At 23.5% G+C, this 13,891-nt stretch overlaps 2 protein-coding genes across 5 annotated transcripts in view; both read left to right on the forward strand.

The window, feature by feature from the left end:
- The window catches only part of LOC117180871 (PDZ domain-containing protein 8), a 174,488-nt gene that overhangs the window by 80,482 nt on the left and 80,115 nt on the right, over positions 1 to 13,891 (forward strand). The gene's annotated exons all lie outside the window — the stretch shown is intronic.
- The window catches only part of LOC117180869 (probable phospholipid-transporting ATPase IA), a 39,695-nt gene continuing 30,289 nt past the window's right edge, over positions 4,486 to 13,891 (forward strand). The window contains exon 1 of one of the 3 annotated variants that reach the window (XM_033373432.1): positions 4,486 to 4,518. The gene's annotated coding sequence lies outside the window, so the exon portion shown is untranslated. Of the gene's footprint in view, positions 4,546 to 12,118; positions 12,239 to 13,891 lie in introns of those variants that run through there. The other 2 variants (XM_033373430.1, XM_033373431.1) reach the window with 2 other exon arrangements.

Genomic DNA, 13,891 nt, shown 5'->3' on the forward strand with positions numbered 1-13,891 from the left:
TTTCAAATATATAGTTTAGTTTTTAACCAAATGTTTTCTGCAACAAAAAAACGATTTTTTTAAAGACAAAAAATCAACAAAACATGTACTATTTTATAATTTAACAAAGAAATATTTTTATTTTAAAGAAAACAACAGTTTAATTAAGACAAAAAAGACGAATTTTCCACAAAATAGTTGAATCCTCAACTAAAACAAATTAATTTTGAACCAATCTGTTGCATTTTGTACCGAGAGGGATGAATTTGTAACCAAGAAGAATAGTTTTTTTTACCAAAAAGGCGAATTTTTCAATGAGAAAATATTAATTTGCCACCAAAGAGATGAATTTTTAACTAAAATGATGAAGCTTCAGAAAAAAATGAATAGATGCCCTTAATTTAGTGATGATTATTTCTCAAATCAAACTATATTGTTGAAAATTCACCTTTTGTGTTAAAAATTGTTTACGTTTTTTAGAAAAGTCAACTATTTTGTAGAAAGTTCGTTTTTTTGTTTAAAAATCAATCTTTTGTAGAGGAAAATTGATTTCTCTTTTGAATATTGACCTATTTTTCAGGGTGACAATAATTTATCTTTTATAGTGAAAACTTAATTTTTTTTATTTGAAAATTCTTCTTTTTTTGCAGAAAATTTATAGTCTGTTGAAAATTTATCTATTTCATTTTTGATTGAAATCTGATATTTTTTAATTAAGCATTAGACTGTTTGGAAAAAAATTATGTATTTTATTGAAAATTCTTTTTTTTTTGTGGAAAATTAATCTTTTTAGTTGAACACGTATCTTTTTTAATGAAAATTGTGTTTTTAGTGATTGAAATTTGATTGTTTTTAACTGTAAATTTAACTATTTCATTTTAGGTTTAAAATTCGTATTTCTTGAGTAGAAAATTGATATTTTTTATTGAAAATCGAATTATCGTTATTTTTTTTAGAATAATTCAACTTTAACGTTTTATAATTGAAAAAATTTTCATTTCGAACGGTGAAAATGACGGTGAATTTATTTTTTAATCTTACAAAAAATGGTCCGAGCAATTTTAATGTTAACTTACAATTATCGCATGTTATAACAATTCAAAAATGTAGAATTTCAAAAGCTTTTACTTTCAAGCACTCAATTTAGTTCTCAATTTCATATTGGCACATTTTAATCGTTTCAAAATGAAAATGATTTCAAATTGAAATCATTTAATTTCGAGATTCTTTCATTTGAAATAAAATTGTTCCATTTTAAACATTTTGTTTTGGAAATTATACTTAATTCCTCTCGAAATATTGTCCTTTTTTCAACTTTTTACCTAAATCAAATATTAATATTTGAAATTATGATTCTGATGAAATAGTTTATGTTCTTAATGTCAAAAAATAAAAATCCATGGACGTGAACGCGAACAAAGTGTGCGTGCATTTACTGCTAATTATATTTAAAATTCCTTGAAATAACGAACAAATTTAAGGAACCATGTCCTTTTAGTATTCAAAATTTTAGCACTTATGTCATTTTGAAATTAACAACTTTGACGCATATGCCCTTTTTGAGTGCCAAACGTTACCACTTACTCCCCCTTGGTCTGGGACTACGAAACACTGAAAATGAAAAAAATTATTTTTTAAAAATTTCCAAAAATTGTCTGATGAATTTTTTGATTTTCGAAATTGATATTTAATTGTTACATTTGTAATAGAGTAACAACTAAATATGGAATCTATAGATTTTCACTACAATAACAAAAATTTATTTAATTTTAAACAAGTGTGAAAAGTGAAATTAAAAAAAATGTAATTTAAAAAAGTGAAGAGTGATGGTGCGAAAAAGAAACCAAGGTAAGTGCTGATTTACATTTTTATGTATTTTTACTCATTTTCACAAAAATTAAATAAAGATAAAAAACAAAATCCCGAATGTTGAAAACTCTGTTGAAAATATAATGATCGGAATGGAAAATTTCCGTAAACTGAAAATTCCTGAGTTTCCAAATTATCAAAAAGAAATCATACTACTGAAAATTGTTATTAACGACATTGAAATATACCGAAAATAAAAGTTCAAGATACTAGAAGAATAAACAAAATGTCTAATCACCGAAGTTATTAAATTACCGATAATTTAAAACCAGAATTTTCAAAATCTCGATTTTAGTAAATTCTCGAACTTTATAAAATAAAGAAATTTTAAATTCCCGAAATTATTAAATTACAGAAATTTCCAAAATTAGTAAATTCACTTATTTAGTAAATTACACAAATTCCAGAAATATTATTTTCTCGAAATTATTAAATTAATGAAGTTGACAAAAAAAGAATTAGTAAATGACAAGATTTTTATAGCCCAAATTTTCAAAATCTCACAATTAGTAAGTCTCAGAAATTAAAAAAAAATTTCTTAATTGGGAAATTTAAAATTCCTAAAACTATGCAGTAAATTATCTAATTTAGTAAGTAACGGAAATTCCGGAAATTACAGAAATATCAATTTTAAAAGTTATTAAATTACCGAAATTGTATAATGAACTAAATTTGAAACCTAGAATTTTCAAAATCCCGAAATAAGTAAATTACATCAATTTAAAAATAAAAATTGTTCTAAATCCCGAAATTGAAAATTCCCAAAACTAGTAAATTCACTTATTTAGTAAATTACACTAATTTCCGAAATTACAGAAATATTAATTTCTTGAAATTATGAAATTAATGAAGTTAAAAAAAAAGAATTAGTAAATTACAGGATTTTTACAGCCCAAATTTTCAAAATCTCAAAATTAGTAAATCTCAGAAATTAAAAAAAAAGTTCTAAATCTCGAAATTTAAAATTCCTAAAACTATGCAGTAAATTATATAATTTAGTCAGTAACAGAAATTCCGGAATTTACAGAAATATCAATTTCCCGAAGTTATTAAATCACTGAAGCTTAAAAAAGAAAAATGTGTGCATTACGGAAATTTTAAATCCTAAATTTTTAAAAACCCCGAAGTTAGTAAATTACAGAAATTTTTTCATCAAAAATTTTTAAATCATTCCTAGCATTATCATTAGTAAATTCTCTAATTTAATAAATAACAAAATTTCTCGAAATTACAGAAATATCAATTTCCGGAAATTATTAAATCACTGAAGTTTTTAAACCCAGAAATTAGTAAATTACAGAAATTGAAAACCCAAAATATGAAAATTAGTAAGTTACAGAAATGTTCTAAATCGCGAAATTTAAACTTCCAAAAAATAGTAAATTCTCTTAGTAAATTACAAAAATTACAGATTCCCGAAATTACAGGAATATCAATTTCCCAAAATTATTAAATCACTGAAGTTTTTAAACCAGAAATTAGTAAAATACAGAAATTTAAACCCCCAAATTTTGGATGTTACAAAAAATCTTAAATGCCGAAATTTAAAATTCCCGAAATTAATATATTACAGAAATTCTAATTTATCGACATTATTAAATTACTGATAATTTAAAACCCTAATTTTCAAAATAGCAAAATTCGTAAATCATGTAAATTTTAAAACCCAAATTTCATGATCCTGAAATTGGTAAATTACAGAACATTTCAAATCCAATTGTTCAAAATCCCGAAATTCTTAAATTACAGACATTTCGTAAAAAATAACAAAATAATGTTAAATATTTTTATTGAAAGTTTATTGAAAAGTTGCGTGTTCGGTCACTTACCATATGTGTAAAATTTGAATGAAGTGTGCGAGTTCTCAAGATTTTCTTATTTTTTCGCTAATTTAATATTCATTTCGAAATTTATATTTTTACTTGACTTATTTATGGTAATTTGAACTCTGTTAAATTTTCATTTTACGGAAATTTTCCACTTCACTAATTATTGTTTCAGTTTTTTTTAACATTCAGGTTTTTTCTCCTTAAAATGATGTCATCTCGTTTTCGTTATTCAAATTCGAGCCGGAATGGTTTTGTAATCTTGAGATTCCAGCTAATCGAAATACAATAATTTAAGCGCGAATTTTAAAAATAAAAATATTTTCTCGAGTTGTCAATCCTTCATATTTGCTTAAATATTTTGATACTTTCTATATTTGTTTTGATATCTACATGTAGAGTTATTTATTATTTGCTTAAGTTTACAGTAAATTCTGCGAAATAAAAAATGGTACTTTCCAGTTATATCGATTTTTCCACATGAGAAATCTGGGTGTGGAGATACTGGAGATCGGTCGGTAATTAAGACTTTTGTTCTTTTCTGAATCATGCGCAAAAGTCTCGAGTCTTGGTTGGATCTTTTTTTTTATTCCCCATAATAATAAAAAAATATATTTACCTAATTGCGAAAATAAAGAAATTTCACAAACTAAATAATATAAAGAGTGGTTAAAAACGATTTGTGGAATCTAGAGATGTGGAATTCAAGTAGCTTTATCGGGATTTTAAAATTGGCGCGGAATTTCGCAACTAATCATAATTTTGGACGTACGCACATGCGCGAAAATGTTTCTAACCTAGAATATGCTTATGTGTATGTAATATGTGACGTTTCGCCACTGGTGTAAATATTCTTTTTATCTTTAAAAAAGTAATTCCTCAACACATTGAAATAGTTTTCTCGTAAAATCCGAATTTTTTTGTTTATTTAAAGTCAAAACAAAGTCCTCGGATTTTATTTCTTATATAAAATTGAGAATTTAACTTTCTTGATGTGGTGAGATACTGACATAACCTTCTTTTAAAAAAAGTCAAATAATAAATTAAATAACATAATGAAGAAGCGTATTTTATTATAAAATATACCGCTATCATCTAATCTTTCTTAAAAGATGGATTAATTAATATTATACGCGAGTGCTTTGTGTTTTAGTTCTTAAAAAAATGTTCTGTTCCGATTGAGAGACCTTCAGGATTATTATAAATTGGCATTTCAGGTTTGTGATCAATGTTATTTGTTCAGTGATTTCAAATTTAGAATGAATTTTAATCACTTTTTGATCAATAACACTGTTTATTGATTTTTTGTTAATATTGTTGAACAGTATTAAAATATACTTTTGGACTCGTGATCGTAAAAAACTCAAAATGATTTCGAGACAATTGTTATACAATTATTTTGGGAAAGCCGATTAATAGGGTCAACATAATTTTGCGGAAAATGTAAAATCCCGAATATTACAAAATAACGAAAATATAATTACTGAAAAAATAAAATTTCCCAAATTTCATATTACAGAAGATAAATAGTAAAACTACGGAAAATATTTATTTCTGAATTTGAAATATTACGAAAGTGAAAATAATTAAAGATGCTAGAAAAAGTCAGAAATTTCAAAACACGGAATTTATTAAATTCCGAAAATTGCATAATTGTAAGAAATTTTAAACCTGGATTTATAAATTCCCAATATTTCAAATTCTCGAAATTAGTAGGTTGTCGAAATTTCAAATTACAAAATATGCAAAGTTTTTTTTTTATTTTATTTTTAAATTGATGTAATTTACTAATTTTGGGATTTTGATTATTCGGGCTTTAAGATTTTATTAATTATACAATTTCGGTATTATAATAATTCCGTAATTGACTAATTTTGGGATTTTAAAAAATCTGATATTATTATTTCAGTACTTTGACATATGTAATTTACGAATTTCCAAAGTTTGAAATTTCTATAATTTACTAAACTCAAGAAAGTAATTTCGAGATTTTCAAAATTCGACTTTTAAAATTTCGGTGTTTTGAAAAATCTGTAATTTACTAATCTCGGGAATTGTTAATTTCCGTAATTTTATATTCATATTTATTGAAATCATAGAAGTTCTTACACCAATTACAGGGTTCTCTTTTAGCCTTAATATATATTTCAGATATATGTAATTTACTAAATTCGGACTTTTTCTAATTTCAGAAATTTTAATTCTCTGTAATTTACTCATTTTGGGAATCTTAAATTTCGAGAATTTGAAAATTCTGTAATTTACTAATTTCGGGAATTTTAAATTTTTGCGATTTAATATTTTTGAGATGTTGAAAATTCGGGTTTTAAAATTTCTGTAATTTATTAATTTCGTGCATTTACAAATTTTAAGTTTCTGTAATTTACAAATTTTGGGAATCTTAAGTTTCGAGATTTTGGCAATTCTGGTTAAAAAATTTTGATTATTTTGAATTTTTGTAATTTAATCATTTGAAATTTATTTATTTCGGTAATTATAGCAATTTGCAATTTCAAATTTTTGTAATTAACTAATTTCGGGAATTTGAAATTCCTTTAATTACCTCAATTCGAGAATTTAATAACTAAAGGGAATATTAAATTTCAGTGCTTTGAAAATTTCTGTTTAAAAATGTCTATAATTTAATAATTCTGGGACTTTGAAATTCCCTTTTTTTAAATTTCGTTTATCATACAATTACATAAATTTAATCATTTCGGAAATTTAAAATTTCTGTAATTAATTAATTTCGGGAATTTAACATTTCGGGATTTGAAAATCCCGATAATTGTACAATTTCGATGATTAATCTAATAAATTCGGGCATCTGAAATATCTGAAATTTACTCATTTCGGGAATTTGATATTTATGTAATTTCCTGTATTCAAGAATTTACTATTTACGGGAATTTTTAATTTCGGGATTTTGAAAATTGGAATTTTCAATTTCGTTAATTGAAAGGTGACAGTACAAAACTAAATATCATTTTTTCGAAAATGGGTTTATTGCATAAGAAATTCGTTAAAAAGTCAATTGCATGTTTTGATAAAAAGATATGTTCAAATTATTATATTTTTTTATTACAGTAATAAAAAAATGCAATATAAATGGTACTGTTCTGTGCCATTTTCGGAAATTTGACATTTTTTAAAGTAACTAAATTTAGGAATTTACTAATTTCGACAGTTTGAAAATTCATTTTTCAAAATTCGAGAATTGAATATCAGAATTCAAACGAGTAATTCCAAAAAAATGCACTATCCTCATCTATCCTCAAACACAGTTTAATTTATATTTCACGCGAGAGTTAAGCTTTTAGTTTAAAAAATGTTCTGTTCCAATTGAGAGACCTTCAAGATTTTGACGAATTATTATTTCAGGATTGTAACAAATTCTATTTTTCAGCGATTTCAAATTTTGAATGAGTTTTAATAATTTTTTAATCGTTATCACTGTTTATTTTCAATTAGCATTGAAAATATGCTTTTGATTCGAGATCGTAAAAATTATTTTAAAACAATTATTATACAATAATTTTTCACCGGAAGTAAAAATTAACGAAACTAGAAAAATTCAGAATTGTAAAACCGGAATATTTCAATTTTCTTAAAAAATATTTTCGGTAGTTTTATTTTTACTGCGTAATCTGGAATTTCATATTGCCGAAATTTTTTATTTAAGTAGGCATTTTTAATTTTCAGTATTTTTCAACATTTGGAAATTATTTTTTTTTAAGATGGCATTTAATTTAAAAAAAGAAATTCATTTTTTGAGACTTATAATTTAAAAATAAGAATGAAGCTTGCAATTAGAATAACTGATAAGATAATAATACTCTCTATTTACGCAATTAAGGGGGCGTTACCTTGTATATTTGTAGAATGTAGGTTGTAAATAAATCTCGTGATATCCTTCAAAATTTATTATTGTTTTCGTTGGCAAAGCAAATAATTCATTTATATTTCTCTAAGTTTAAATATTTAATCTCTAATTTAAATGATTAATTTGTGATTTTAAAGGGATTTATTTGATTATTTTAGGATCGCCAATTATTATTCATTTCTTAGATTATTATTTTACGTTAATGGGGTGGCCACTGAACCGAAAAATGACCAGGAATTATTTGACATCGGGAAAATTCGGTAAATAATATTAAATTTATTCATTGATCAGGCATTTTACTCATTTTTCAATTAAAATCAGTTATTCAATTGTAAAGAACTACAAAAATTATAATTTTATTAAAGAATTATAATTTAATTTAGAAGATGGAATTTTTTATTTCAAAAGGAAATTTTGAAAAAGAATTTTAAATCTAAATTCGAAGAAGGAAATAAAAAAAATTCTTCAAATGCAGAATCATAATTGTTTTACAAATTATTGTTTCCAATTATAATCATAATTCTTATGACTAAAAATTGTCTGATTTTCTAAATCAGAATAAAAATTCTTTTCCAAAATTCCTTCTTCCAAAAATCTTTTAAAATATTTAGAAATCTCTTGAAATCTGTGAAATATAAATTAATTATTGCTTTTTAAAATTGAACTGTAGTTGAATTTTTAGGGTTAAGCAATTATTGACTGTTTATTTTAAATAAATAATTGTAAATCAAATATTCGAAATGAAATAATGAATAATTTAATTATTTGAAATAGCATGGAATCTTGAAAAAAAATTGAACTTTGAAATTAAAGTGTTCAATAAAAAAAATGTAATCCTTCAACTTTTAATGTTTCTATCTAAAATTGCTTAAATTTATATAATTTTGAACATTTAAATTTTGATTTATTCGTCAATTTAGAACATTCAACGTGATAGCGTGGATTTAGATTCTTTCTTTTTTTTTAATTGTTTAAGCTGTAGTTTAAAAAAATCCGGAAGAGTTCAACTTCAGTGCAATCTTGTTTTTTTTTCAATGTAGTATTTTAAAATTGTCCGATTTTTAGTTGAAGATTTGAACAAATAAATCATTTAAAATCGAAAAATATTTGATTGGAAAGTTTCAAGAATGAATAATATGTAATTCAAAAGAAAGTGTTAAAAATTAAACGATTAGTTTAAAATAAAAAGTATTAAAAAAATGCTTTTCTTGAAAAAATAGATAAAAATTTAAATCAACTGAAATTGATACCTCAGTAAGTGAATAATTTCATAAATTTTAATTTTGCAATCGAAATTAAATTGTTTAAATTTTGAAAAGTATAATTTACGTTTTAAATTTACTTTATGTAATTAAAATTTTTAAGGGTTAAAGTAAAAAAAAACTTTTAATATTACGATTTTTGACGACTTCAATTTTTTAAAGTTTTAAAATAAGTTCGTATTCGATTATTTACTTTTAATGATTTCCAATTAAAATTACTAGTTATTTTGAATTCTTTCATTTTGTTTTTAAAATAATACTGTTCAATTTTTAATCTTGTTTTATTTAAAATAAATCAAAAGTTTTTATTTTTTAAATATTTAATTTTGAACGCTCTTATTTTTAAAGAAAATAATTACAATTTACTTGAATTTTAAATGATTTAATGTACAAAACTCAATTATTAAAAATCTCAATTTTTAACGTTTTGAAATTTTCCTATTTTCGAAATTTTAAATAAAATGTCATTATTTGATTTTGAACGCTTTAAATTAGAAATGATAACATTAACTCCTTTCTAATGAAAATTTTCAATTTTCAAAATATTAGTCTGAAATTTTTCAATTTTGAGAGCTTTTGTTTTAAAATGTTTCAATTTTTTAAACTTTCATTTAAAAAATATATAATCTTGGAATTATTAATCATTAATATTTGGGCATTTAATTGTTTCAAGTGGAGTAGATAATTTTTTTATTTGTACTTTCCGTAAGTTTAAACGCTTGAATGTTGAATTTAAATTATTTGTGATATAATGATTTAAGTTCTATGTTTTAGAGATTTAATTTTAATACTTCAGTATCATAGCAATTATACGTTATTCTCATAATTATTGTGTAATAATAAATATTGTTATTTAATTTAAACTTTTGTTTTATGATAATCAGGAATTGATCTATAGTGTTCATAGTTTTTATTTCAAAATTTGGTTTAAATTTTTAATGCTTATACTCAATTGCCTATTTAATGAGATCTTTATTTATCTGTTTTCCGGCTTTTTATTGATCGTGGGCGATATTAATCTATGGAAATCTTGCGGAATTTGTTATTGTTTCAGTTGGAATAGAGAATACTATATTTCTGTTTTCCTCAACTTTAAACGATTTAATGTTTAATTTAAATTATTTATCGGTTTGTGATAAAATGATTTAATTTTATTATCGAGATTTAATTTTAATATTTTACTATCATCACAATTATTCACTGTTTTGATTATTTTATAATAATCAATATTTTTATGTAGTCGTAACTATTGTTTCATGAAAATCTGGTATTGGCTTCTAGTATTTATAGGTTTTATTGCAAAATTTGTTTAAATTATTAATTCCTATACTTCATTGCGATGTTGATGAGCTCTTTATTGTTCTGTTCTCTGGATTTTATTGATTTTGTGCGATGTTAGTCATCAGATACTCAAGTTACATCCATGACATTTTGCATATTTATTATCGCGTGAGGGAGGAAGTGGGGTGACTATTATAATGCTCGGGCGTCGATATTGTACCCTTTGATCGAGGACATTATAACTAGTGACATTTTACCCCTTAACGAGACAGATCGATCGGGTTTAAATCTTTTTAAAATATTTAGAGACCTTTTGTTTAATTTGAAATAGTTCAAACAACCTCTTTTATGATGTTATAATCAATTTAAAAAGTAAAAGCCTTTTATTTATAATTTATTTTATTCACTTTTATATTCTCACTTTACATGTTCTTTTTTTATTTAAATTTTGTACATTTTTTAACTCTAAATATAAAACCAAATGTTTGAGAAAAATTTTCTTTCATTTAGAGCCTCAAAAATGTTGCGGAATTAAAACTTAGACCGCAATCAACAAGTGTAATGTGGAAAATTGATTTTATTTTCCAAGCAAATATTTGTACAGTATTAAAAATGAACTTTAATTTGTATTTAAACTGCTATTCTTTAGTCTATAAATTGTCAAGCTTCATTTTTATTTATCCGTATATTTAAATCCTATTTCTCCCATTGCCCTTTGTTGAAAATTCAACAATTTGTTTAAATTTGTTTTCTATCTCGAGTGAAAACATTTTTCTTGGTTGAACAGGATCTTTTTTATTGAAAATTCATATTTTCGTGTTGAATTTAACAGTTTTTGATTTTAAATTAAAATCTTTTTGGTAAAAATATCAATTATTACCATTTTTGTTGAGAATTTTTCTTCTTTCTTTGAAAATTCAATTACTTGCTTAAAGATTAAACTATTTTGTTGATTTTATTTTTTTAATTAATTTATTTCAACTGAAATTTCGACAGTTTGGTTGAAAATTATTATTTTTTTTTGTTGAAAATTCATATTTTAGGGAATATTTAACTGTTCAGTAGAAAATTTGCCTGTTTGGCTTGGAAGTGCAACAATTTGCGTTAGGTTCTGTTTTTTGTTTTTTTTTTACTTAAAAATTTTTTCTAGTTGAAAATTTAACTCTTTTGTCAAAAATTCGTCTTTTTGGTTTGAAAATTCATCTTTTGGTTAATATTGATTCTCGTTTGGTTCAAAATGTACCGTTTAGTTGCAAACTAATTTTCGGTTTGTTTGAGGATCCAACTATTTTGTTGAAAATTCTACAATTTTGTTTTAAATTTATCCTCTTTGGTTGAAAATTTGTCTTTTTGACTTACAAAATCAAAAGTCTAGAACACATTTTTTTTTAACGATAGAAAAATATTTCTTGGTTGAAAATTCAACTGTTTTGTTAAAAATCCGTGTTATGATTTCAAACTAAAATAGGTTTTGGTTGAAATTTCAGCTCGTCAATTTTTCATTGAGGATTCATTTGTTGTATTAAAAATTCAATTAATTGGTTGAAAGTTGAACTACTTCTTTCAATATTGATTTTTTTAAAAAGTGAATATCTAACTATTTCATTGTTAGTCGAAAATTTATATTTTTATTTGAAAACTCAATAGCTTGATTGGAAATTCAACTATATGATTACAAAAATTCATTAATTTTTTTGAAAATGTAATATAGTAGAAGTTTTTTTAAAAATTTCAGTACTAGTTTTACTGTTTCAAGATGGGTGATTTATAGTTCGATAAATTGAGGAAATGAAAAATGTATTCTAGTTTTCGGATTTTATTTGTCTCCGGCCTTTTTGTGGACAATGAAATAAGTCGAGGGAAGACGGTGATAAACCACACCTCAGCCGCACCTTGCACGCAATCATAATCCTAAAATAGTCACGTGGTTCAAATTGATTTGGCGTTTCTTTGGTGTGCAAAGAAAATCCCCAGTGGAGTCTTTCTTGTGCAGAGGCGCAAAGTTTACAGAGCAGAGTTGACAGAGTTTATCTTCATATCGAGGAAGGAAAAAGTCAACATTTTTGTTCTACCTTAATTGCGTCAAATCGAGTCCATGAAACACTTTTAATTAAAGGAAAACTGTTGATCGCTCAAAGGTATTTTCAGTTTTATCTATCAGTTTTAATAAATTTTGAGTTTAAATTTTTAATTTTTAAAATCTTGAAAGTTTTTTATTTTGTACAGGCCTCGTCATTTTATATTAAAAACATTTGAATTGAATTGAAAAAGACGAATTTCTAAAATAAAAGTTGAAGCCTTGACCAGAACAGATTATTTTTTAACCAAATTGCATTTTTCACAAAAAAATTAGTTTTCTACAAAACAGTGGATTTTTTAAAGCAAATTTTTATATTTTCAAAGAAAAAGATAAATGTTTAAAACAGAAGTATTATTAGCTACCAAAAAAAGATGAATTCTCAGCAAATTACTGATTGCATATTTAACTAAGAAAATTAATTTTCTACTTGAAAAGATGAATTTTGAATTAAAAAACAAAAATTTTCACTAAAAATGAAATAGTTAAATTTAAGATTCACAAAGTTAATTTTCAACAAAAAAACAAAAAAGAATTAAAAAAAATAGTTAAACTTACAAACAAGAAGGCAAGTTTTTTACAAAATAGATTTTTTTTACCCAATTACTTAAATTTTAAAACAAAAGATTACTTTTCGATCAAAAAGATTAATTTTCTACAAAAAAGACGAATTTTCAACAATATAGTCTAATTTTTAACCTACAAAAATAAACTTTTTTTGAAACAAGAAAGATTAAACTTCAACCATAGTTGCTTTTTGAATCAAATAGTTTAATTTTCTAACCAAAAAGAATTTTTTTAGTACAGTTGAACTTTTAATCTAAAATAAATAAAATAAAAAAATGAACATTTATGAAATTAGTTCAACTTTCAACCAATGAGTTTGATTTTCAATCTGAAAATATGAATTTTTCATATAAAATATAATATTTGACATTTCAGCAAAAATATATTTTAATTAAAAATAAAAATTGATTGTATTTAAACAACAAAAAGGAATTTTCAAGCAAATATTTGAATCTTGAAACTAAAACAAATTGATTTTCAACCAAAAATATATATGTTTTTTCGAAATTTTTTTACTTCATATTTGAATTCTTAAATTAAAAACTGTCAATTTTTAACAAAAAATGGAATAGGTAATTTTTTATTCAAGAGAGTTAATTTTTAATAAAATACACCAATTTTATACAAACCATTTTAATTTTCTACAAAATTTTTAAATTTTCGAATTGACAACACGATTTTGTTTTTACAAAACCGTTGAATTATCAACAAAAAAGGTCATTTTCAACCAAATTTAAAATAAAAAACAGTCCTCATCTATAACAGGTGCATTTTATTCAGTTTGAAAGAAGGAAAATTTAGTTCTTGATTTTTGTTGAATTAGCAGAGGGTCATTATATATTTTAAAGATTTTAGTCGAGTTGGAAAGTAGGAGAATTTGGTTTTCAATATTTTATGAATTTGAAGAAAGATAATTTTTTCTTTATAACATTTTCATTGCTTTGGAAGGAAGAGAATTTTTTATTTGAATTTTTCTCTGAAATTAAAGAGGCCCTTTTTTCTATTAATCATTTTCATCAAGTTGAAAGAGGTGAAATTGTAACTATTCAATTTTTAAAATGAAAAACATAATTTTTTATTGAGTTGGGATATAGACTATATATTGAGAATGATTGAGTATTTGAATTAAACAAATTTTAAGGTTTGA

The sequence above is a fragment of the Belonocnema kinseyi genome, chromosome 9 (assembly GCF_010883055.1).
Source record: "Belonocnema kinseyi isolate 2016_QV_RU_SX_M_011 chromosome 9, B_treatae_v1, whole genome shotgun sequence".
NCBI lineage: Eukaryota > Metazoa > Arthropoda > Insecta > Hymenoptera > Cynipidae > Belonocnema > Belonocnema kinseyi.